Below are 25,031 nucleotides of genomic sequence, written 5' to 3' on the forward strand. Positions count from 1 at the left end.
TCAGAGACTTTTACAGAGGCTTCAAGGATGGATAAGATGAATACTTTGATAAGCCCTAAAGGGCTTATCAATATGCGTGAAGGAAGGGCATAAAATTGACATCACAACCATCTTAGGGTGTAGAAACTTGGTTCCTACATCCCCCCATATTGCTTCGAGTGAGACTTCAATCTGCGCTCCACGGGTTGATGCTGAAAGGGCTAGTAGTGTAGGGATTTGCTTGGCTACTTAACGTTGAACCCGGGTCAGGGCCCATCAAGCCAAGAAATGGTTTTGTTGCCAAGACCGGGATCTGTATAACGAGATGTGTGATGTCACATCATTGGAATCCAACTAAGAAGGAGATTAAATATTGGTTGGGTAGAAATATCCACGAATTCGCGTTGCAAGAAAATGAGAATTCGCGATTGATGAAATAATAGTGGTTGGATAGATATTTGTACATAGATATACACGAAATATTCTACTATTCCTTCCTAGTTGAATTATACGAGTGGATCATCAAGTTGGTAGACAGCCAAGGGAGGTGGAGGCTTGACGGTTCGATTGTCTGGACACCGGAGTTAGTGCAGAGATTGGAAGCCTCTGAAGATAAGATCACATGTGTTGTCGATCACTGGCTCAAATGTATCATAGGAGGGTTTGTGACAAAGTTCGCAGTTGATACTTCAGTCAGTTATAGCAAAGAAGAGTGCCACTTATTCAAAGGGACGTGAGGTAAGTATTTGAAATCGCTAAATACTTGGATTAAGATGCTCTTGTGTGAAAAGCAGGTTATGCAATTACCTTGATGTTTGGGGCTCCATGAAGTGGAAGGAATTTCATGGATGGAGGAAGAAAAGGCCTTGAATATAGCCTACTGATTGAGCCTCCTCTGAGTGATGAAGAAGGAGAAGCATAAGCTTCTCCGTTGAGCACTATTCAGTTGATAAGATAGGGATTCCCACAAATACGTACACTGCCTCCATCCTCACCTCCACCACTTACCCCCTCACCCACACCACCACCACCTCCACCACCGTTCAACATGGTGAACTCCGTGAAGCTACCTGTTTTCAAGGGCGTAGGAAACGAAGATCCAAACCAGTTTTGGTTTGTCGTGAAGGCTGTATGAGAAGCTCAGGGTATCATGGATGATCAAATGAAGAAAGCGATGTTAGTTAGTGCTTTACAAGACCACGCGTTAACTTGGTACATTAAGCAGTTCACTGATAATATGACATCTGCGTTGGCATATATCCATATTGCGCTGAATAAGGAATTTAGTAGACCTAAGTCTGAGGTGCAATCAATTGTGGGATTCAAGGAGATCATGATGAAGCCTAGAGAGATGCCCTCGAATTTGGATCAAAGATTGAAGGGTACGATCAATGAGACTAACATGAATCTGACTAATGGGTAGCACCGCGAATGGTTTGTGGCCTCACTCCTACCTCATTTAAGGGTCGCACTATCACAATAGAAGATTCGGACCCAGGTGAAAGCTCTGGAAATCACGATGAGACTACATGAGACACTAATGCAAGATGCTAATTTGGGGGTTTAGTAGATTCATTTGCATTTGCAGAACCTTTTCCTCGAAATGCAAAGTCTAAAAATAGATAGAACAACTCATCCCGAGGTGCGCAAAGAAGTGTGGTGCCTAAAATGCAAGATCCAGGGGCATGACAAAGATCATTGTCCACTTTTCACAAATTATGTTGTAGTAGGGGGGTCAATGCCTCTGAGGCCAGAAGCTGCAGTAGTACCAAGTACATGGCCAGTGATATGGTGTGCTATCTATCAGGTAGTTGGGAAACATGTGAGAGACAATTTCCATTTGCTGTAGAAATTCATACAGATGCCGCAGAATCTCTTCTGCAACTTCTGTCAATTTATGGGTCATGATGAGTGCAATTGATAGAGTTATGAATTAATGATGGACAAGGCACCTGCATGCTGGGTGCAGGGAGAAACGTGGCCTCTAGACCAAGGCACTGGAGGAGCGTGAGGCGAGTATCAGGGGTGTGGTCGAGGCTAAGGTCGAGGAGGACCTCGTAGCGGTTGAGGGAAGGTTATTTGTTACAATTTCGGAAGACCAAGACACTATGAGTGAGACTTCCTAAATCTGATGCAACTTTCATGCCACTATTGTACTAAGTTTGACCATGCTATGGAGGGTTGCCCTGTATTATTAGCTAAGATACGTGAGAAGGGGGTGCAGCCTTAGCAACTGACTCAGAACCTACAAATGATGAGGGATGAGCCTCACAAGGAACACCCTAAGGTAAATATTGTGTTGTGGAGTGGAGCAACAATTGGTGACGACTAAGGGAAGCAACCTGAAGAAGGTGTGTGGGTCTACAAAGCACCAGAGAAGGAGACCAAGTTTGATATAGAACGCGTGAAAGAAACATTTATGGAAGTGAAGAAAAGTTTTGTTGAGGCCTCTACCTCAGGGAGTGAAGAGAAGTTGGCTGAAGAAATGGACCCGTCCATGATTACCACGTTCTTGGAGACCTGCATGAAACTGCTCCATGATAGCAAGGCTGTGAAGGGACTACAGGAGCTAATCAGCAGGTGCGTTTGCAAGGAAAACACTACTGATGGACAATGTGTAGTTAGAAATATTCCTAATAATAAGGCAAGAACTAGATGTGAGATGAGACTCACTGTGCAAATAGGAGAATACAAAATGGACCACATTATCTTGGACCTAGGGTCCGAAGTGAACATTTTGTTGAAACAGACATGGGAAAGACTAGGGACACCTACACTATAGTGGTCTCCTATTCAATTAAGGATGGTGAATCAACAGAAAATCATCCCAATGGGGAGGTTGAGAGGGTAACAGTTGATATCAAAGGCGCGAGTGCACTAGTTGATTTTGAAGTGATAGAGATTATGGATGACAGCAGTCCCTGCCACGTGCTCCTTGGGATCGATTGGGCCACTAACATGAATGGGGTAGTTAATTTGAAGAAGCAAAATATGATATTTGAGAAGAATCACTTCGTGTAGTGGTGCCATTGGATCTTGCCAAAGGACCGTGCTATATTGAACCAGTCTGTGATTATGGAAGTGATGATAATTTGTCCAAATTTACAAAATAATGACATGGGATCATGTTACACCAAAAAATGTCACCATGACTATTTACAGTTAGTATGGCTCAATCAACAGTCATGCTACCCTCTTAGGCAAGTCTTATGCCTCTGCTATCCATCTCAAACTCAAAGAAGGGAGAAAGTCTTGTAAAAAATGTGTTTATCTCTGGGGACGCAGGTTCTCTCAAGCCTTACCTGCGGGGACGCTCACAATGTTCACAAAGGCTGCGTCCTTGGACGCTCTGTATATTAAGGGACAGGTGCGTCCTTCTGTAAAAGGCAAAATGCGCAAGTTTCATCTTAAAAATGTTACTTGTGGTTACTTCTAGAACTTTCTAGAGGTCGGTTCGATGAAATGGATGCGCCTCCAGTTGGTTCATGTATCCCTATTAAGGAGGAACTTATCCCATCAATAAGGGAGCTATCCCACCCAAAGAGGGGGATTATCCCATTGATGGTGGACCTGAATAACCTCTTTACAGCACTATAAATAAAGGCATTGAGCCAGAGGGAGGGGAGGTTGAAGCTATACATTTTCTTTGGGTAAATGCTGCAGGAATTAGGACTCCCATTTAGAACCTTGTGAGGAGAGATTGTCTTTGCTTGATTCTACTTGGAAGTGGGTGAGCTTTGTCAAAGTAGAGGAAAACCCTTGATGGACCCTGGGAGGAACTTGCACAACACCAAGGCCAGGTTGTAAGAGTTTCTTTATTTCGTTATTAATACAAACTGGTTCATTTTTCTCAATAGCTTGTGTTAATGAGTTATTTCATGTGTTCCTTGGTCTGCATGTTGAATATATGTTTTATTATATGAGATGCAAGTGCTTGGTAATTGTTTGATTGTTTGTGGTTGCAGGAATTGATGTGAAGGAGGAGCTCATCCGGATCGGCAAGGACGGACTACAACAACAGCGTTTTGGAATAAGGTAAGCCTAAACACTTTGTAGTTTTCATGTTTTAAAAGGTGTATTTAGAGAAAGATCGTTCCATTTTGTCTTGTTTGTCGCTAGAGAGTTTAGACTCCTAGGGAGGTCAGTTGTGTCCGCACAAACGACTTTTTCCGCCACGACAAATTGGCGACCATACTGGGGATGCCATTAATGTGAAAGTCTTTTCCTTTGTGTGAACTTTGCTCTGAGAAAATCATTTTTATTTTCTGGTTTTTGACTGTGAGAATTAGTATTTGGGTGGCTTAGCTTTAGATTTAGTTAGATTTGGTTTTTCTTAACTTTTCCAGAAGCACGCACCCTCTGAGTACTGCACAGTGCGTCTTTGGACGCGCTGTTGCCGTTTGCACAGAGCGGGCCTGCGCCTGTTCTAACGGGTTACCTGCGTCTTCCTGTAAAAATTTAGGAAAACTCCATTTTTGCTTTAATTGCTTTTAGATTTTATTTTTTTTAGTGTTTTCTGCCCAGATCCTTTAGTACCTTGTCAAAAAATTTTCACCTGAACTTGTTTTGTGAGCTTTGAGTGTTTTAGTGGATTTCAACGAAGTTTAGGCCTAGGGTTTGATTTTTGAATAGGTCCTGTAGTGACTTTGACGGTAGAAAGTTGTCCAGCCTTAGATCTCTCTGGTTTGTCAGCCTTCTTAGAAGTCGGGCCTGTCGTAAAGTCTCCTTGTGTGAGCAGCTTGCCATTTAAGTTGTCTTTTGGGTCAAATTTCGAATTACTTGTTTATAAAGTGTTGATTTCCATTTTACAAAAGAACAAAAAGATTAGAGTTTTGTTTTGACTAGTTTTTGGTTCTGCAATAAGCTAGTCCTTGATTTGATTATGATCAAGTAAAACACCTTAGAATAATCATTGTTGGCTTTGCCTCATTAGGTTTAATTAGGGTAATTTCCTTTTGATTTGTTTTTTTTGAGTGAATTTTCATAGATTTCATAGTTTGCAATTGATTTTTATTAAAATAGATTTATGTTTTTCGTTAAATAAGAAAAATACAAAAACATCTCCTTTTAAAAGTTTTGTTTCAAGTAGCATTTAAAGTTTTTGGAAGAAAAAGAGTTTTTTCGTGCAAGTAAAGAGCGGTCATGTTTTTATGCTTGGAAAAGACAAACAAATTGTTTCTTTGATTGTCTTTAATTAAGAAGTTGCTTTTATAAAAATTGCATTCTCTCAACTTTTTAGTTAAGCAATTCATCGAAAAAGTAAAGTAGTGGGTAAATCATCCTAGGTGCATTTTGCAGTGGTTTCGAGTCGAGTCAACACACCACTGGTTTCACTTCCATCACCTTTTGACTTAAGAAACAACCTTAAAAGTAACGCTTAAATTAAAATCAATCTAGCAATTTTTATTTTTCTAGGGCTCTGAAACACCAACATAGCTTAGGCTAGGGTCTTGGAGTAGGTGAGTACTTAACTCTCCAAGACTACAAAACCAAACTGATAGTTTATCTTGAGTAGAATAAATCCAATTGTTTCAATTGCACTCTGGGAAAGCTCCTCTTAAAGGAGAAGCACGAGCTCGTGTCTGAACCAGTGAGGGGATCATTCCCCCCTCGTTGGGAACGACGCCAGATAGTACGTATTACAAACGGTAAACCTCGGATTAACCATTGTCGAGGAGCCAGGGGTCACTTATCGGTAAACCTTGGATTACTGTCAAGGAGCCGGTAAGGGGATTGAGCTTGTTACTCTACCCTTGCGTGCTGTCGGAGTTTAGACTGTTCCCCCAGGTGTAATTGTTGTGATTGGTAACTTTAGTGACCATAATCTTTAGGGTTCTACCGAGGTGACGATGGAGGGAAGGTCCCACTGTACCTGGAGCAGACGTCGGTTATACTCACTTGGATTTTCCGGGGGGTTCACTGCACTTCGAGACGGTTAAAGTGGAGGAACTTGTGCCGGTCTATTCATTAAGCAGGTTGCCGGGGTAACTGTTCCACCCGCCATTTCTGTACTGAATCCTGCGAGGTTGGGCCTAATCACCAACTAGCGCTTTTGGTCCGGAAGACTACTGTTTGTGTTTGGTTTGACGCTCTAGATTCTTTAGGCGTGTGCTTCAAATTTGTTTGCTTCTTTAGAAGACTTTAGGTGGTTTGATTTGAAATTTTTACTTTGTTTTCGTGTGTTGTAGTTAAAAATCTTTAATTGTGGCGGAATTACCGAGACAGTCCCGTCGACTTCGGGGCAAGTCTCCTGAGATTGTTACCGGAATAGATTTGTTAAGAAAACTCCGTAAATCGCGGGGTGAATCTCCTGAAGACATTCCGGGTCAGTACGAAGGGTTAAAGGTCCTTGTAACTCCTCCTAGTGACAGTAGAGTAGGTTCACCTGAAGAAGGAGAATCTTCCTTGGTAGTCCATCCAGATTACCAAAGTTTAGAGACAGGTTATAATCCCGAAGCTGTTTCAGTTTCTGAGCTTGTTGGTAGTTTTTCGTCTGCTAGTGATACAGGCGAAGAACCAGAAATATCTGAACCTGTTACTCCAACTTCTAGTGTTCCAGATTCACCAAGAATAGAAAGAATTATCACCGAAAATCTACCTTCTGGTTTGATTGCTATAGAAGAACTTGCTCCAGAAGAGGATATAGGTGTCTCTCACCTTGAAGGTCAAGTTACTATTGATCTAAGGGAGCGTGAATCCATCTTTTACAGTCCTCCTAGAAGTACTTCTTGGTACCTTGCGTTAACCAATTTTTTAGACAACTCAGTAGGTTTTTCTACACCTCGTACTCCTTTTCCACCTAGAGGTATTCATACTCCTGTAAATATGTCTGGTCAGTCGTCCGTGTTTACTCAAAGTCCTGAATCTTTTTTACATGGCGGTCCTTCTGTTCCCACTGGGTATCAGTCACTTTCTGGTACCTTTGCGGGGGCATCTCCTCAACCCGTTGATCATGGGTTATTTGCTGGAAACAGTGGTAATATACCATTGGGTGTAGGAGACATTTACATGATGTCAGGTTCAGTTCCCGTTTCCCAACCTCAAGGTGGCCAATTACCGCCTGGGGGGCAACCGCAGTTAACGCCTGGGGGGCAACCTCAAGGTACACAAATCGTGTCTGGGGGGCAACCTCAAAGTCAGTATGTACCTATGGTGCAATACGTGCCTCAAGGTCAACCTCAGCCTCAATATGTACCCCAAGGTCAACCTCAGTATCAATATCAACCTCAAGGATGGCAACCCCAAGGATGGCAACCTCAAGGGTATCAACCCCAAGGTTATCAACCTCAAGGGTACCAACCTCAAGGTCAAGGTCAACCCCAGTATCAGTATTTACCTCAAGGTTATCAACCTCAAGGTCAATACTCAAGTCAAGGTTATCAACCGCCTCAAGGTCAGTCATATGTTCCAAGTATGGGAACTGCACCTTACAATTATCAATCCTACCCTCAATCTGGTTATGGATCTCAGTATCCTCAACCTGTTACGGGTCAATACCCTGGAATGTTAGTGTGGGATCCATCACAGGGTCAACAGGTGTTGCAGCCAAGTGTACAGATGGTTCCTCAAGCTAGACAACCCGTAGTTTCTGGTCCAACCCAGCAACCGCAACCTGTCCAGCCAAATGTTCAAACTTCTGTAACTTTGGTAGTTACTCAGCCGTCAATTGCACCTAGTACTCCATATCAAACGGCTGCTGCAACTACTGCTACATCTACCATACTTACTTCTGGAGTATCGACGGCTCCAGTTTCTACTGTCCCTGTTACCACACCTCAGACATCTTTACCGTTGTCTGGATCTACGATTCAAACCACGGTCCAGATGCTTGTAGGTCAGCCTGGTATAAGTACGGTTGTCACTACTCAACCTCAATTTGTTCAACCTCCGTACCAGGGACAGTACCAACATGGGCAAGCTGTCCAACAACCGGTTTACCAGTATCAACCGTATCCTGGGTACACTTATCAACAACCTCAACAACCCCAGTACGGTCCGGTTAATCCTGGTTTTCCAGGAGGATATAATATCCCAAATGCGACTCCTGTTCCTAGTTATCCTGGATATCCTCCTCCTGGGGCTGGTATTGTGACCCAGAGTTTTAGAGATCCTAGCCAGCAGTTACCCTTTATTGCAACTTTGGATTTACCCTACTTGACGCGCCTAACTAATGATCCAATTCAATATCTTCAGTTCTGGCCGCCAATGCCAAATAAGTTGCCCAGCGACATACCCAAGTTCGAAGGTAAGTCTGGAGAGGATCCGTCCAATCATGTGATGACTTACCACCTCTGGTGTGCTTCGAATTCTATCTCGGATGATTCGATCCGCTTACGTCTTTTCCAGCGTACACTCATTGGTCTCGCGGCCAAGTGGTACATTGAGTTACCACGGGCCTCTTTTTACAACTTTAGCCAGTTAGCTACCTCGTTCTTAACTCACTTTCAGTTGCCGGTCAGATACGATAACGGCACGGAGTTATTAACTTCACTAAAACAATCGACGTCCACGTACATTTCTGATCACATCCATGAGTGGAGACGTCGTAGGAGGTTAGTGAAAGTTTTTATCCCGGACCAAATCTTAGCTGAATGGTTTGTCAAATCATTATTACCGAAGATTACTGAAGATGTAGCTAAGGCCGGAGTAGTTACTGAGGAGCAAGTCATTGCTCAGGCACAATACCTTGACTTAGTTTACACTCAGTCGGGTACGTTACACGAGAAGATCCCAGATCTTCCAAAATCGAATCAAATCGCTGCTGCTCCTTCGGGATCTCATGCCGCTGATGGTATGATTGGTATCGTGACTACGAAGAGCAAGAAGAAGTCTTCCAAGGCTTCAAATACTCCAATTATCACTTTGCCTGATTCTCCGACAGGAGAGTCTTCTCCTCCTGAACTTACCGCCGACATTCACGCTGTAGAGTCATCTACGGCCAAATCAAAAAACGGTGGAAAGAAGAAAGGAAAGAAGAAGGCTAAAGCAGACAAGGCTCCAAAGGAGAAAACTGAAAAGTCGGAAACCAATGACGAAAAACGCAAACCTCGATATCCTTGTCTTATTTGTGAAGAGGATCATTTTACGAGAGATTGCCCTCATCGGGCCGAGGTTGTAAAAATAGTCAAAGGTTCTCCCACTCCTGCTGTGTTAAAGAATCCATTTCCAGAGCAGGAGAATAAGATGATAGGTTCTTCTTCGAATGCCAGTGAAGAACCCATTTTGATGATGTCTCATGTGAGGATTGCGACTCGATCGCAAGATTATGGTAGTAAGGCTCCTGTTGATGGTAAGGAAGCAGAATCTTCTCACTCTAACCCATCAACCTCAGCTCCTGGTTCCGATCCACTACAGATCGAAAAACCTAACCCAGACTTAGTGATTAAGCCGCCCGCCAAGGGTGTACTTCGAAGGTCTGCTTTCAATCCACATGCGAGAGCAGCCCAGAATTACAACATTGTTGAGGACTTAGCTGTTTCACCTTCAGCAATGTCGGCACTCGAAGTGCTGCAATCATGCCCAGCACAACGGAAATTGCTTTTGTCGGCTATCGGAGCTGTCGATGTTCAGGACCCGAACCTAATGATCTTTGATCTAGAAAATAGTACGCCACGTCTCCCCCATCAAATGGCTTTCCAAATTCCAGTGATAGTCAAAAACAGGCCTATTCATCGGACTGTGATTGATGAGGGAGCTTCTACGTGTATTATGTCGATTCAATGTTGGAGATCGCTTGGTTCTCCTTCGTTGAACCAATCCCCCACCATCCTTAAGGCCTTTGATGGCCGTGGGTTCCGTCCGTTTGGTATTCTACAAGAATTGCCTATAGGGGTAGAAGGTAAAACCGTTAGTCTGGATGTGGAAGTGGTTGATGCCCCTCTAGACTACAACCTTCTTTTGGGTCGAAGTTGGTCATATGCTATGACAGCGGTCGTTTCATCGGTCTTCAGAGTAATTAAGTTTCCACATAACGGTAAGATCGTGACTATTGATCAGCTGACATACTTTTCATCCGACCCAGCCTCTTCAGAAAGTATCCAGCATGTCGGTAAGACGACAATCCCTTATAGGGACGTTGGTGTAGGTTTAGTTAAGGATTCCGGTTTACTGGGAACTTTTCCTCTCCCTCCACTCAACGTAGACCCTTCATTTGCAACAATTCATATGATTACATCAGAAAACATTATTTATGATGATCCTTGGATTGTCCCATCTGACTCTGAGATAGACTCATTCGGTGATGCTATGCCTTTGAGTCCATATGAAATTGCTTATGAAGCTGTCATGTCTTTTACCGACTCGCATTCAACCGAAATCGACCAAATGAATGTGGTCAGTGAAGAATCACTTTTCACCTCAACCTTAGAACGGATAGCGTTTCCCGAAGTCGTGTCATCTGACGAACAACTTCGCGAAATCCTAAGTGTAGATGATCTACCATGGGAGGATCTCCATCACAGATCTTCGTTTTTACCTAAGGATGATGCATTTGAAAATGATTTTTCATCTATCTTTACCGCTGAATATGTCAAAGACGCTCAGGATCCAACGAAACATTCTGATTCAGAGTTGAATTTAGGAATATTTCTCGTACTATTCCCATTGATATTTCAGTGAAGCCCGGAATCGAGGAAAACATTCATATAGGTGCCGCATGTACAGAAGATGAAATCCAAACTTACAAGGCCCTATTCCAAGAATTCCGCGACGTGTTTGCCTGGTCTTACGAGGAAATGCCGGGAATTGATCCTGCCATTGTTGTTCATGAAATAAAGACCTACCCGGATGCTAAACCCGTCCGGCAACGGTTGCGTCAGATTCACCCTCGAAAAGCGGCTGCGATTAAAGCAGAAGTCGAAAAGCTGTTGAAAGCAGGTTTCATTTATCCGATCCCGTTAACGGATTGGGTATCGAATATTGTTCCGGTCAACAAGAAACAAGGAACAATAAGAATCTGTATCGACTATAGGGATATAAATCGAGCTTGTCCAAAAGACAACTATCCTACGCCTTATATCGATCAAATTATTGATGATTGTGCCGGAAGTGAAATGTTTTCCTTTATGGATGGTTTTCAGGCTATAATCAAATCAATATTCTACCTGCCGACCAACCAAAAACGGCATTCATTTGTCCATGGGGGACATTTGCTTATTGCAAGTTACCTTTTGGGCTTAAGAATGCCGGGGCCACTTTTCAACGGGCGATGTCTTATGCATTTCATGACATCAAGCACATTGTGCAACCCTATCTCGATGATTTGCCTGCTCATTCTTTACATCGAGCTGATCACCTTGTCCACCTACGAGCAATCTTTATGAGGTGTAGGCATTATCGAATTCGGTTGAATCCCCACAAGTGTGTTTTCTGTATAGAAACAGGTCGATTGCTGGGATTTGTTGTTTCAAAAGCCGGCATTCGCGTCGATCCCTCGAAAGTCGAAGCTATCATCAAATTGCCTCCTCCTTCGAGTTTGCGCCAACTCCAAAGTTTGCAAGGGAAAGCGAACTTTTTACGCCGATTCATCCCAAACTACGCCGAGGTCACTAAAGGTTTTACACGGTTGTTGAAACAGAACGCACAATTCTTTTGGGACGAGATTGCCCAACAATCTTTTGATGCACTTAAACACGCGTTGACCCATGCACCGTTGTTGCATCCTCCCAACTACAACCAGGACTACTTCTTATACCTCGCAGCTTCGCATTCCACCATTGGAATGGTGTTAGTTCAAGAAGATGAATTCGGAGCGGAACATGTGATATATTATCTTAGTAGGACCTTAAATCCCACTGAGTTAAAATATTCGCATGTGGAGAAATTGGCCCTGGCAGCCGTTCAAGCTGTCCAGCGTTTTCGTCACTACATTCTTCTCCGTAAAACTACAGTTATTTCGGATTGCAACCCTATGATTTATATTTTGACAAAACAACTGCTAGGGGGCAAGTACTCTAAATGGATTGTCATCCTGCAAGAGTTCGACTTGGAGTTCGAGAAGTCCAAGTCTAAGAAATCCTTAGTTTTTGCGGAATTGATGTGTGATTTCCCGAGTGCTGACACAGAGACTGTGGCAGAGGAGTCCATTGCGGACGAATCTTTGTTTCTTATCAGTACTTTAGATCCGTGGTACGGGGATATAATCATCTATCTCCAAACCCAAACCTTTCGGCCTGAAGCTTCCAAAGAAGAACGTCGAAAAATTCGGTTTCAATCCCAGCAATACAAAATTATTGGAGATACACTTTATCGCCGGGGGGCAGACTTAGTTTTTCGACGTTGTTTAACTCACGAAGAGGCTGAGAGAGTTTTGAATGATTGTCACTCTGGAGCATGTGGCGGTCATATGTCTGGGTATGCCACAGCTCAGAAGGTGTTGCGCGCTGGCTATTTCTGGCCGTCTATGTTTAAGGATTGTATCATTGCCGTCAGGAAATGCCACAACTGTCAAGTGTTTGATCGCAAAATGCGCGCTCCACCTGCTCCTCTCCACCCTATAATTGCCGCTGGTCCATTCGCCAAATGGGGTATCGACTTTATTACTTGTAACCCTCACTCGGCCGGGGGGCATGCGTATATCATCCTCGCGGTTGATTATTTTACTAAATGGGCCGAGGCGATGCCTACATTCGACGCAAGCGGCAAGACAGCTGCAGTTTTCGTATTCAATCATATCATAACTAGGTTTGGTGTCCCACAAGCAATCATTACTGACCATGGGAGCCATTTTCGAAACGTCATGATGACTGAGCTTACAAGCCAGCTTGGTTTGCGCCACGATAGCTCTACTCCTTATTATCCGCAAGCCAACGGTTTGGTTGAGTCTATCAACAAAGTTCTAGTCATCATGATTCGACGGATCATTGGTATCCATCGAACGAATTGGCACAACATGTTATTTTCGGCGCTATGGGCATATCGAACCTCAGTGAAAAATTCAACAGGGTTCACTCCTTTCCAGCTAGTTTATGGCTTGGAAGCTGTGTTACCCATTGAATGCGAAATCCCATCACTTCAAATGGCTGTCGAATTACTTCCAGCTACTTCCGAAGAGGAGAAACGGTTATTGTACTTAGCTAAATTAGATGAGACTCGACGTGACGCTACATTAGCTATCGAGACTCACGCGAAACGAATGAAAGCTCAGTATGATAAAAATGTAACCCCTCGAAGTTTTTCGGAAGGAGACCTAGTACTATTATATGATCAAGCTAACGATAAGCTAGGTGCCGGAAAATTCGTTCCCATGTGGCATGGGCCCTACATTGTAAAGCGAAAGCTAGCAAAAGGGGCTTATGAGCTAGTTGACTTTGATGGGGACTCTTTGGGTAAACCCAGAAATGGACTTTACCTAAAGAGGTATTATGCTTAAATGATGGGTATGGAGAAATTTTTAGATAGGTTAGATTTTCTTTCTAGCTAGCAAGTGTGTTAGTTTAGTCAGTGTGCTTAGCTTAGAGAGTGTGGTTTTTCGTCGTTATTCTGGCTTATCTTGGTTTTACTCTTGATATTGCAGATGTCGACGCCTCTCCAAACATACATTGGATTTGCTGATGGTGCTTGTCGTAGTACACGGAATATCTCTTCCGCAGCTTGGGTTATCTATTCGCCCTCTGACGAGTTAGTTTCTATGCATGGGGTAAGCCTCGGTCAAACAACGAACAACATTGCAGAATACAGTGCAGTGATTGAATTATTATCCGAATCTATTTCATTTGGAATTCGACGTTTGATAGTGAGGTTAGATTCTGAACTTGTTGTATTACAGCTTAATAGAGTTTATGCCATTAGAAATCCTGTGTTATTAAGGTTGTTTTTGAGAGTGCGTCTCTTGGAACGTGAATTTGATTACATTGAATATCAACATATTCCAAGGTCTTTGAATACATTAGCAGATGCAATTGCTTCTCGAATGTTGGACAGACATTTACGATAATCATGCAAGTAAATTTAAAAACATTTCATCACATATGTTAAACAAGATAAGCCGGTAATAGTGATATATATAGATAGAAGTGTGTCAAAAAATATATACATCGTCTTCGATCATAGGTTGAAAACACCTTATGATCGGCAAAATGATAGTACAAAAAGTCAAAATGTCACATGTGACTACAAAAGTGACTAGTCAATCACTGGTGGTGCTCTCTGTATGACACCACTGCGCGGGCTACCTTACGCAAAAATCTCCTAAACGGTCCAGGGACCGCGACTACGAAGCGCTGAAGCCTGATAGGAATGTCGTCCATAGTAGTCTCAGGTATATCTGCCGTGAGACGCTCTAGATCATGCTCCAACTCAGCTAGTACTTCTGCAGCCGCGTCCTGTGGGGCCGGTACCGGTGCAGCTGGATGTAGTCTATCAAAAGGCCGGAGGTTGGCTGGACGCTGTGGACCAACATCTGCATTTTGAAAATTTTACTGTTAGTTTTGAGACGATATATATGAAAAATAAAAAAAATACATAATTAGAAAACTTGTGAAAAATAAAGTACCTCTGTCATCCCATTGTTCTCCCGGTGGAAGAACCATGTCCGGATCACCTCTAAAATCCACTCCGGCATACGGAAAGTCCTGTATTGAAAAACCTGGTCCTCTAACCAGTGAAAGTAACTATCTGAGAATCGAACCACCTCCGTGCCCTCGTCAGGATGCCGAGCCATCACCGCAACCCATCGTATCAGCTTTGGCTCCCGAGGACCCAAGATATCAACAGTGAGTTGCTGAGGGATCAGCATTGGAACTCTCTCCAAGGCAAAGCTCACGACTAGAGGCCCATATCCAAAAGTCTTTAGTCGTCCGTTCTTTGCCTTGGTCAGTTGGCTCTTCATATGAGCCGACACAGCTTCACACCAGTTGAAAATGGTGCCTTGGTAACAGTCAATTGCCATCCGCATTTGGGATCCGGAAGCAATGTGTAAAGCGGCCGCGCCGCAAATTCTGGTAACCGTGAACGCTATGACTTTGAGTTCACGCAGAGTGATGTGTTTTATCTCTATGCCTTTCGAATGGTGAGCCCCAGGTGTGCACCACTCGTCGCGGAGACTATCAAGGGATTGGCCACCCGGCCTAGTCCCCGCAAGACTGAGTTGCTCGCCTCTGTTCGGCAAGCCAGTGAGAAAGTATACATCCGAGGGCTCTATCTCGAGCTGGTGCCCTCCTATGTAAAAGCATTGTTCTTGAACGTTCCATCGCTCAACCAGCCATTCCAAGAATCTTACCTGGCCCCTCATGCCCGGTATGGTCCAGTATTTTATAACCGCATGCTCTTAGGGCATCCAGGGAAGGTTGATGATTTATTGCAGCTTCATCATCCTCTACATGCTCTCTTTCTCTCCAATCTAACATGGTTAATGCCCTGCACACCAGAAATAGTCATTAGAAATTGATTTGGGAATTTTTAGATAGTTATTTGAGAGGGTTGGGGTTTTGAAATGCGCGTTTCACGGAAGACGCACCCCGCCTTTACAGCACAGGGCGCCCGGACGCGGCTGGCCTGAAGGCGGACTGCGTCTTCCGACCATTTTCCTGTATAGGAAAAAGTCGGGGGACGCGGGTCACCCGAAGGGCACCCGCGTCCGCCGAGAGGCGCATTCCAAAACCAAAACCCCCCCAAAAAATGAAACTAAGACCTAAAAATTAATTCTAAATGGATAGAAATGCAGAGTAGGATGTGTAAAATACCTGGATAAGACGGCGTTCGATTCCGACGGTCGGATTTTCCGCAGCGACCACGGGAGGTTTCTTGTCAAAAGCTCCTTTTTCAACCTCAACAGTCAAACGGTAAAAATGACATGGTAAAAGGTCTTTTTATAGGTTTTTTGGATGAATTAGTTCATTTTTTACCATGAAAAGATGTTTTTCGATGTATTTTTGCCTATTTTAAACAGGTATGAGTAATGTGTTGCTTTTGTGCAGGACAAAGGGATTTCGAGGGAAATTGTCATTTTTCACAAACAAAAATATCAGAGTCATCTTTTAAGCCCTTTTCTGACTCCTAAAACATGAAAAGATCGCCGAGCGTTTCTTTTACACTCGTTAAAACGGAATTAAAAGACGGTCCCCTTTTAGCTCTTTTCTGACCGCAAAATCAGGAAAAGATTGCCGGGTTTTTGTCGTTTCAAACTCGATAAGGAAATAAAACGACGTGTCCTTGATCGCTTTTTACTTTTCAGGTCAACGACACTATTATGAAAGTACTCCTTGGTCGCAAGATCAAGCGGTTCCCCCAGGTATTATTTTATACTTTTTCGGGCTTGAGGGACACAAATGTACGAAAAAGTTCAACGTGGAGTCTCCTTTAGTTTTTTCAGACTCTCTAAAATTGAAAAACGCCGAGTTTCTCCTATACTGGGCTCGTTAAACTTTTACAGTAGAGGACCTGTTCAATTACAAACAGGAACGAACCACTCCTTCCTAGGGTTCGAATTTAAACTAGGTTGGACTCGTCCGAAGGATGAGCTTATAATCAAGCATATGTTATCCTCCTCAAGCTTGTTAAAAATAAAGAGGTACTTGCCAGAAATGGTGGGGGAAAAGAGAGAAGAATGAACCTATTTGTCACCTTTTGTCTCAAAAGAAACTTTATTACCACTCTTGAACACGACACTTTTTCATTCACCTGGGTTGGGAAATCTTTTACCTCACAGTTGATCAAACCACTTTGAAAGTCTTTAACCGGGTTCCGGGGATTAACTTTGAGTTATTCGTCACCAAGCCATCTGTCGTGTCGTTATGTGTTCAAGAGGTCTGCAAGCAAAACTTTCATCTGCAAAATACTTGTCATCCATTTGACCATCCCTGAGTCAGTCCTTACAGCAACATTTCTTCAACTTGAACAATGATTTCGTGTTGCGGGCTTGCCTGCAACGGGTCGCTTTCTATCGACATCGACACATTATCTAGAAAGATGACTTAGGAATCGACAGTACCTTGAAGTCTGCATGCATCAATGGCAGGTTTCTCGCCTTTGACGTCAGTTTACATCATTGACTTTCGATCAAAGGATTCCGTGAAGTGTTCGACATCAAAACATCTATTCACATTTCACGGGTTGTGCTTGGTACTTTGAGAACCATTGACATTACTGGTGGTCTCTCTCACGCTTGTTAACAGTTTACATCATCGACTGGTAATCAAGTGGTTTCTAACATGTTCGACATCAAATCATTTAATCACATGGCTAGAATCGTACCAATTCGGGAAGTAGAAGTGAAGACCCTGGATCTAGTTTCTACCATCCAGGCTGCGAGGAGTTTTGTATTCATTATCTATGTAGACTAATCATAAACAGATGGCTGCGTCCATACTGTGTCTACAAAAGTCTATTAAAATGATGTACTGCAAGATCATTCCTGTATCAGAGTAGTTAGTCCATTAGTTAAAGTTTTGAATCTGAGTATGGGAATGCCTACCTCAGTGATGATATAATCTTATACATGTATTTTGTGTTGAAAATTGCAGGTTCCAACCAGGTCATCCACAAGACAATCCTTGAAATGATAAAGCGCTTCACCCTTCCTAGAATTACAAAACCCTAATCTATTCCAGGCTTCGCACTTTAGGGGGCAATCTGTTACACTAAAAAATGTCACCATGACTATTTACAGTTAGTATGGCTCAATCAACAGTCATGCTACCCTCCTAGGCAAGTCTTATGCCTCTGCTATCCATCTCAAACTCAAAGAAGGGAGAGAGTCTTGTAAAAAATGTGCTTATCTCTGGGGACGCAGGTTCTCTCAAGCCTTACCTGCGGGGACGCTCACAATGTTCACAAAGGCTGTGTCCTTGGACGCTCTGTATATTAAGGGACAGGTGCGTCCTTCTGTAAAAGGCAAAATGCGCAAGTTTCATCTTAAAAAAGTTACTTGTGGTTACTTCTAGAACTTTCTAGAGGTCGGTTTGATGAAATGGATGCGCCTCCAGTTGGTTCATGTATCCCTATTAAGGAGGAACTTATCCCATCAATAAGGGAGCTATCCCACCCAAAGAGGGGGATTATCCCATTGATGGTGGACCTGAATAACCTCTTTACAGCACTATAAATAAAGGCATTGAGCCAGAGGGAGGGGAGGTTGAAGCTATACATTTTCTTTGGGTAAATGCTGCAGGAATTAGGACTCCCATTTAGAACCTTGTGAGGAGAGATTGTCTTTGCTTGATTCTACTTGGAAGTGGGTGAGCTTTGTCAAAGTAGAGGAAAACCCTTGATGGACCCTGGGAGGAACTTGCACAACACCAAGGCCAGGTTGTAAGATTTTCTTTGTTTCGTTATTAATACAAACTGGTTCATTTTTCTCAATAGCTTGTGTTAATGAGTTATTTCATGTGTTCCTTGGTCTGCATGTTGAATATATGTTTTATTATATGAGATGCAAGTGCTTGGTAATTGTTTGATTGTTTGTGGTTGCAGGAATTGATGTGAAGGAGGAGCTCATCCGGATCGGCAAGGACGGACTACAACAACAGCGTTTTGGAATAAGGTAAGCCTAAACACTTGTAGTTTTCATGTTTTAAAAGGTGTATTTAGAGAAAGATCGTTCCATTTTGTCTTGTTTGTCGCTAGAGAGTTTAGACTCCTAGGGAGGTCAGTTGTGTCCGCACAAACGACTTTTTCCGCCACGACGGATCAAGATTGGATGAATTCGATAGTAGAAGGACATATTGCATGAGACCGTGAGAGCTCCTGCACATTAGATTCAAATGAAGAACTGGAGCACTAGCAGAATCAACTGCATGAAGTATATACGCTGTGTTATAATATGATGACCAGGTCATTGCACTGCGTATCATCAAAGGTAAGAAATTTTCCTTAATATAATGGGTTAACTGAAGTTGACCACTTTTTGGATGCATTTGAAAGGGAAGTACCAGAGAAGCATTTATTCTAGGCATTGGATTGGGTGCTACGCGCTACGCCACCAAGATGGTGGGGTACGCGCAAAGATAGGTTTGATGATTGTAGCGAATATAGGAGAATGATGAGGGTATGCATTATTCATTCAAAGGTGTAATTAATAGAAAAGTATGATGGAAGAAATGATCTGCATGACCATTTGGCCAAATGGACTGAACTATATGGAGTGAAGCCTAAACCGGAATGGGTCCATCTATTTCGTCATACCTTGGATGTTATACTAATGAATTGGTACTTGGAGATGGAACTCCACCATGGCACCGAAGAATGGGATATTTTCCGCCAAGGATTTTTTATGATGTTAAGTTTCGATGATGGATTTGAATCTATTGATGAAGCATTGCAGGAGGTTAAGACAACAACCTTTAAGATACCATAGGATCCTCTAGATTTGATTTAACATAATTGGATTGCGTAGCGAAGCCACATGCTAGAGTACTACAATGTAACAGAGGAAGAAGAAGACGAAGACCTGAGGAAGATTAATATTCCAGAGACTGGAGGACACCGCGAAGTTGAAGGACCACAGCTAGAGGACCCATACATAATCGAGTTGCTCAAAAATAGGTAGATGAACATTAGAAAGGAGGCAGTGTCAAAGTTTGCAAATATTGGGGACTACTAGGACAACGTAATAGTAGATAAGGTCGTTGAACTACTCTGCAAATATTAGGATCTGTTTACCATGAAGTTTTTAGATCTAAAAGGTATAATAGGGGACTTGGGTGTCATGAAGATCACCCTAAAACTGGATGTGAAGCCTGTGAAGAAAAGACCTTACCACATCAATCCGAAGTACAAATAAAGGATTTTCTTAGAGTTAGACAAGATGATCATGACAAGTATTTTTGAATGGGGGGAATAATCTGATTGGGTGAGCCAAATAGTGGTTTAGGAAAAGAAGCAGAAGGAAGAAATATGGATATGCATAGATCTCAAGAAGTTGAATGATGCCTGCGTGCATGATCCCTTCCCAACTCCGTTCACCGATGAGGTCCTGGATAATTTTGGTGGCTAAGAAGCATACTCGTTCACTGATGGGTTCTTTGGGTACCATTAGATCAAGATCGTGCCAGAGGATAGAAGTAAGACAACCTTCGCGACTGAATGGGGATGCTTCCAGTATATGGTGATGCCTTTTGCGCAGAAGAATGCACCGACGATTTTTTCATGTGTAGTCATCGTGGCGTTCGAGGACTTCATTCATAAATTTCTGGAAGTATACTTTGATGATTGGATAGTGTTTGGACTAGTAAAGCGCCATGTGGCAAGTTTGCGCTTGATGCTAGATACATGCTAGAGGTACTAGATCATGCTCAATCTAAAGAAATGTTTGTTCTGTGTCCCTTTTGGGATCTTGTTGGTCAATGTGGTATGCAGACAAGGCTTGATGGTAGATCCTGGGAAGATTGTGGTCATAATCAATTTGGAGGCAACAAGGAGTGTGAAAAAGTTGCGCACAACATTGGGGCACATGGGATACTATAGGAAATTCATCAAGAGATATGCCCTGATCACGCACCTATAGAAAAATACTAAAGAAGGATGTTACATTCTGTTGGAATGAAGAATGCCAGAAGAGCTTGGATGTGCTAAAGGAGAAAATGGTCACCGCACTGATCCTAGTCTTCCCGGATTGGAAGAAGAAATTTCATGTGCATGTGGACGCATCATGTATTGCACTAGGAGCAGTATTGACATAGGATAGTAATGGGGACTTGGATCATCCTATATCATTCGCAAGTAGGAAGCTGTCCAAAGTTGAGAAAAATTATTCCACGATAGAGCGCGAAGGATTAGCTATGGTGTACGCACTCCAGAAGTTTAGGCATTATCTATTGGGTGGACATTTTAAGATGTATACATACCATTTTGCATTGAAATACTTGGTCAATAAGCCTGTGTTGGGGGGAATGATATGCAGGTGCTTGTTGTTTTTCCAAGAATATGATTCTGAATTTTTTGTGAAACCAGGACGATTGAATGCAAGACCTGATCACTTGTCGCGGATTGAAACTGGTGAAGAGCCTACTATTGTGGAGGAAGGACTACCTGATGTGTAGCTCTTTATAGTGTGCATTGCAGATAGTCACTTTGAAGATATTATACACTTCATAACGACAGGTTCTGTTTCGGAAGGATATACAAGCCAATGGAAGAAGGAACTGGTGGTGCGTGCAGCAGACTTTTTTGTCATTGCAGGGCACTTGTACAAAATGGGATCAGATGCAATATTGTGATGTTATGTGCTAGAGTTTGAATAAAAAAACATCCTCGTTGAGGCTCATGGCGGAGCTGCGAGAGGTCATTATGCATGAAAAGAAACAATGTAGAAGATTCTATGCATTGGGTTGTGGTGGTTGACCTTGCATTGGGATTCAAAAGCGTATTGTAGGGCATGCGACACATGCCAAAGGACTAGTAGACCCTCACACAGGGATGAGTTGTCTCTGAATCCATAGCTATCTTTACGGCCCTTAGAGAAGTGGGCGATTGACTTTGTGGGACCAATACAACCTCCAGGTAAGAAGACGGGTGCGCAGTACATTATCACCACGACTTAGTACTTAACCAAATGGGTGGAGGCGCAACCTACAAATGACTGTATGAGCATGACAACAGCCAAATTCATTTTTGAGTATGTGTTAACAAGGTTTGGTTGTCCAAAAATTTTAATGATTGATCGCAGTACGCATTTTCTTAATGAGATGATTAGCACGATGATGAAGGAATTTTAGGTTTACCATCAGAAGAACACACCATATCATCCACAGGCTAATGAGACGGTGGAAGCATTTAATAAAATATTGGAGAGTCAACTAACAAATATTTTCAATGACCAAAGGACTAACTGGGATGTGTACATACCCACGGTACTATGGGCTTACAGAATGAATTGCTAGAGGTTGATTGGACAAATGCCATTCAGTCTAGTTTATGGCATGGAAGATGTGATGCTAATGGAGTACATTGTACCTAGTCTGTGCATAACAGAATTCACAGGAATGGCAGATGTAGAACCCTGGAGGAGAGGCTCGTGTAGCTAAAATATCTTGAAGAAGATAGATTTCTAGCTGGATTCCATCAACAAGTTCAAAAGGAGCATGAAAATCCAGGGCACGATCAACACATCAAACTGCTCACCTTCAAGGTAAATGATTGACTTCTATAATATGACAACAAGTTTGACAAATTCCCAGGAAAATTTCAGATGCATTGGCTAGGGCCATATATCATCAAGGAGATTATTTATGGTGGAGAAGTTTAGTTGGTAAATTTGAATGGAGAACCTTTCCGAGGGTGAGTGAATGGCAGCTAATTGAAGCCATACACCGACGATCCATCTAGATGACTACATGATGGAAGCACAGTCTTAGCGCTCTAGGTAGCTAAAAGGATGCGCGAGACTATAAACTATACTGCCTGAGTTGGGAAGTTGTGCGATTGGGGAACTGCGCGGAATGAAGGAATGTCACAATATCAGTAGAAACACACGGGAAGTTGTGCTATCCAAGAATGGACCATGCAGGGTAGCGGGAAAGTGACCATAATGGTCACTGTTCATGACTTGAAAGTGGGAAAATGGCTAAATGGAGCTAGGGGGCCAACATTTAAGTCGGAATTTAAGGGCAAGATCTGTCAAAATTTGCTGCCAATCTAGTATTTACAAACAAATTTTATGGGGAACGATTGGATTTGACTTAAAAAATGTCTGTAAATTACAGGTGGCTACTCAGCAAAAAACACTTGGCATTTTGAGAATTGAGTTGTTGAGCTCTCAGGTGCGTATGAACTGTGAGTACTTTGAAGCTTTGATAGCGAGTTTATCATTTGAGAAGTTTCCAAAGGAAACACAAGAGTTGTTGTCAAGTATCATGTCGACGCCTGTAGAAATCGTGATCATTGGAGAAGTAATGGCAACTGAGGGAATTGCCCCAGAAGTAGCAATGGCAACTGAGGGAGGTGCTTGGAAGGTTGCGAGCATCTAAGTACTAACAGAAGCGCCTAAATCACTTAGGTTTCCTAGGCCAAGGCCTTCGTCAACCAAATAGGGTCCAAAAACAAAGAAAGATAAGCAGAAAGCACCACAGCTAGTGCACGCGTCACCCAGAAAGCACCCATAGAAGGAAAAGCCCACTGTGCATGAGAAGGCAAGCTAATTGACTTGGAGCCTGAAGAGGATGTCGAAGAAATCCATACGGATGAGGAAGACATTGACATGGGGGCGGAGGATGTTGATGTTGAGGGGTCTGATCCTATCTCTAAACTACTCGAGTACATTCCTCTGCCCATAGGCAAGACAAAGGTTCCAAAGGACATTGATGAAAGCAAGGTAACATTGCATACACCCTTGTTGCCAGAAAAAATCATCTTTGAAGGACCACACATGGGGTGCTTCCCCCATTTAGAATTGGAGGATTGTGATTTGGATGATAAGGAGCACTTTCCCCACTTAGCGACAGATCAACTCATGCACCCCATATTCTATAAAGACTCTGGTTTGACCACGCTGGAGCTAAGAAAGTGGGTAAACGGGATGGGTAAGGCTAGTCTGTTAAACATGCTATGGGCACCACATTACACACACACCAATAACCATGATAGTGATTAAGTAGCTATTGTGCTTGGTTCCTGATGGGTGCCTGTGGCTAGAGGAGTCGATGCCGATCACTGACATGCTGATCCATAGGATCACTTGGCTACTGCACTCAGGAGAAAATTCGGCCATGGCATTTGGCGGAAAGAGAAGTGAGCATGACCTTGCTGAAGCAATGAAGGATAAATTTAAGCTCGCTAAGAAGTCATGCGGCTACTCCATCACTAGCATAACCAACCCTGTGGTCAAGGTAGTTGTTCAGATCCTCGTAGGAAAGATTATGAGGAAGTGTCTCATAGATGAAGTGTTGGCACCAATAGTGTCATTAGCGGCCCAGTGTGTACAGGGTGTACAGTTCAACTGGGTGCGCTACCTCTATAATGAGTTCCTTGCGAACAGCAAAGAGGCGTAGGATCAAAGAAAAACATTTCACTATGCATGGTTGCTGTTGTCCATAGTGCTGGTCGTGTGGGAGTTACCAGAGCATAGTCAGTTTCCTCTGGTTGCGCAGGACCTACTGGAAGTAACAATGTAAACTTTGAAACGGGAACTGATACTGTTACCCGTTTTGTAGAGTTGGCAAAAAAATGACCCGATTTTCAAAAGTGGTGATGCAGAATACACATGTTTTTTTTAGAACATGGTTTTTGGAACTTTAATTTTTTTCATGTGCATTAAGTTTTAGAATGGTAGTGAATGGTAGTGATTTTCATCCTGATTTTAAAAAGTGAGTATTCTGCATCACACCCTTTTTTTAAAAGACCTATTTTTTGACTTTAAATTTTCTAGTGTGTGAAATGTAAAAAATTATTTTCTAAATTTGATAGTTTTTGAAGTCGTCATTGTATTCATATTTTCTTGTTCTCTATCTTAATTTTTTTTATTTTTTTAGTGGGGTTTTTATTGTTTTGCGTTTTTAAATTAGGAAGTCGATAGTTTGAATTTTAGATAATCTACATGTTTAGACATCCTTAATTAATTTTTCAATCCACATGAAATAATTGTTTCTAAAAAACAACATTTTTTAACAATGGACATAAAAAATAACCATTTTTAACATAAATATAACAAAAAAACTAAACGTTTTGATAATTTTTTGCTAGAATTAACATGTCAAAATCACAATTTTTATACAAAAATATTAACTAAAAATGGTCAAATAATAGTTTTTTTTATGAATTACATGTCAAAAAGATAATAATAACTACTTTTTTTTTTCAAAAAATAATGATTAACTTAAAAATCAATGCAGAAATCACATATTACCAATATTGAACATATAACAACCCTAATTGAGGGTTTATTCTTCTCATAAAATGTCAAAGTCAAAACATTGCAAAGCTTGATTTACAAGCATAACTTAAATTTAATCAACAATGTCACGTAATCCAAATTCTTCGTCCTCTAGAGTTTCATCATTGTCCTCTTCCACAATGTTTTATGTTTCATTTTGCTCATTTTCCTCTTCTAATGGGTCTTTGATGTCTGCAAATCTCCCAATATATGTCTTTCCAAACATTCCATGTAATGGTGGTTGGGGTTC

Source organism: Pinus tabuliformis, chromosome 8 (assembly GCF_031772625.1).
Source record: "Pinus tabuliformis cultivar Carrire ecotype Pingquan chromosome 8, CPIR1, whole genome shotgun sequence".
NCBI lineage: Eukaryota > Viridiplantae > Streptophyta > Pinopsida > Pinales > Pinaceae > Pinus > Pinus tabuliformis.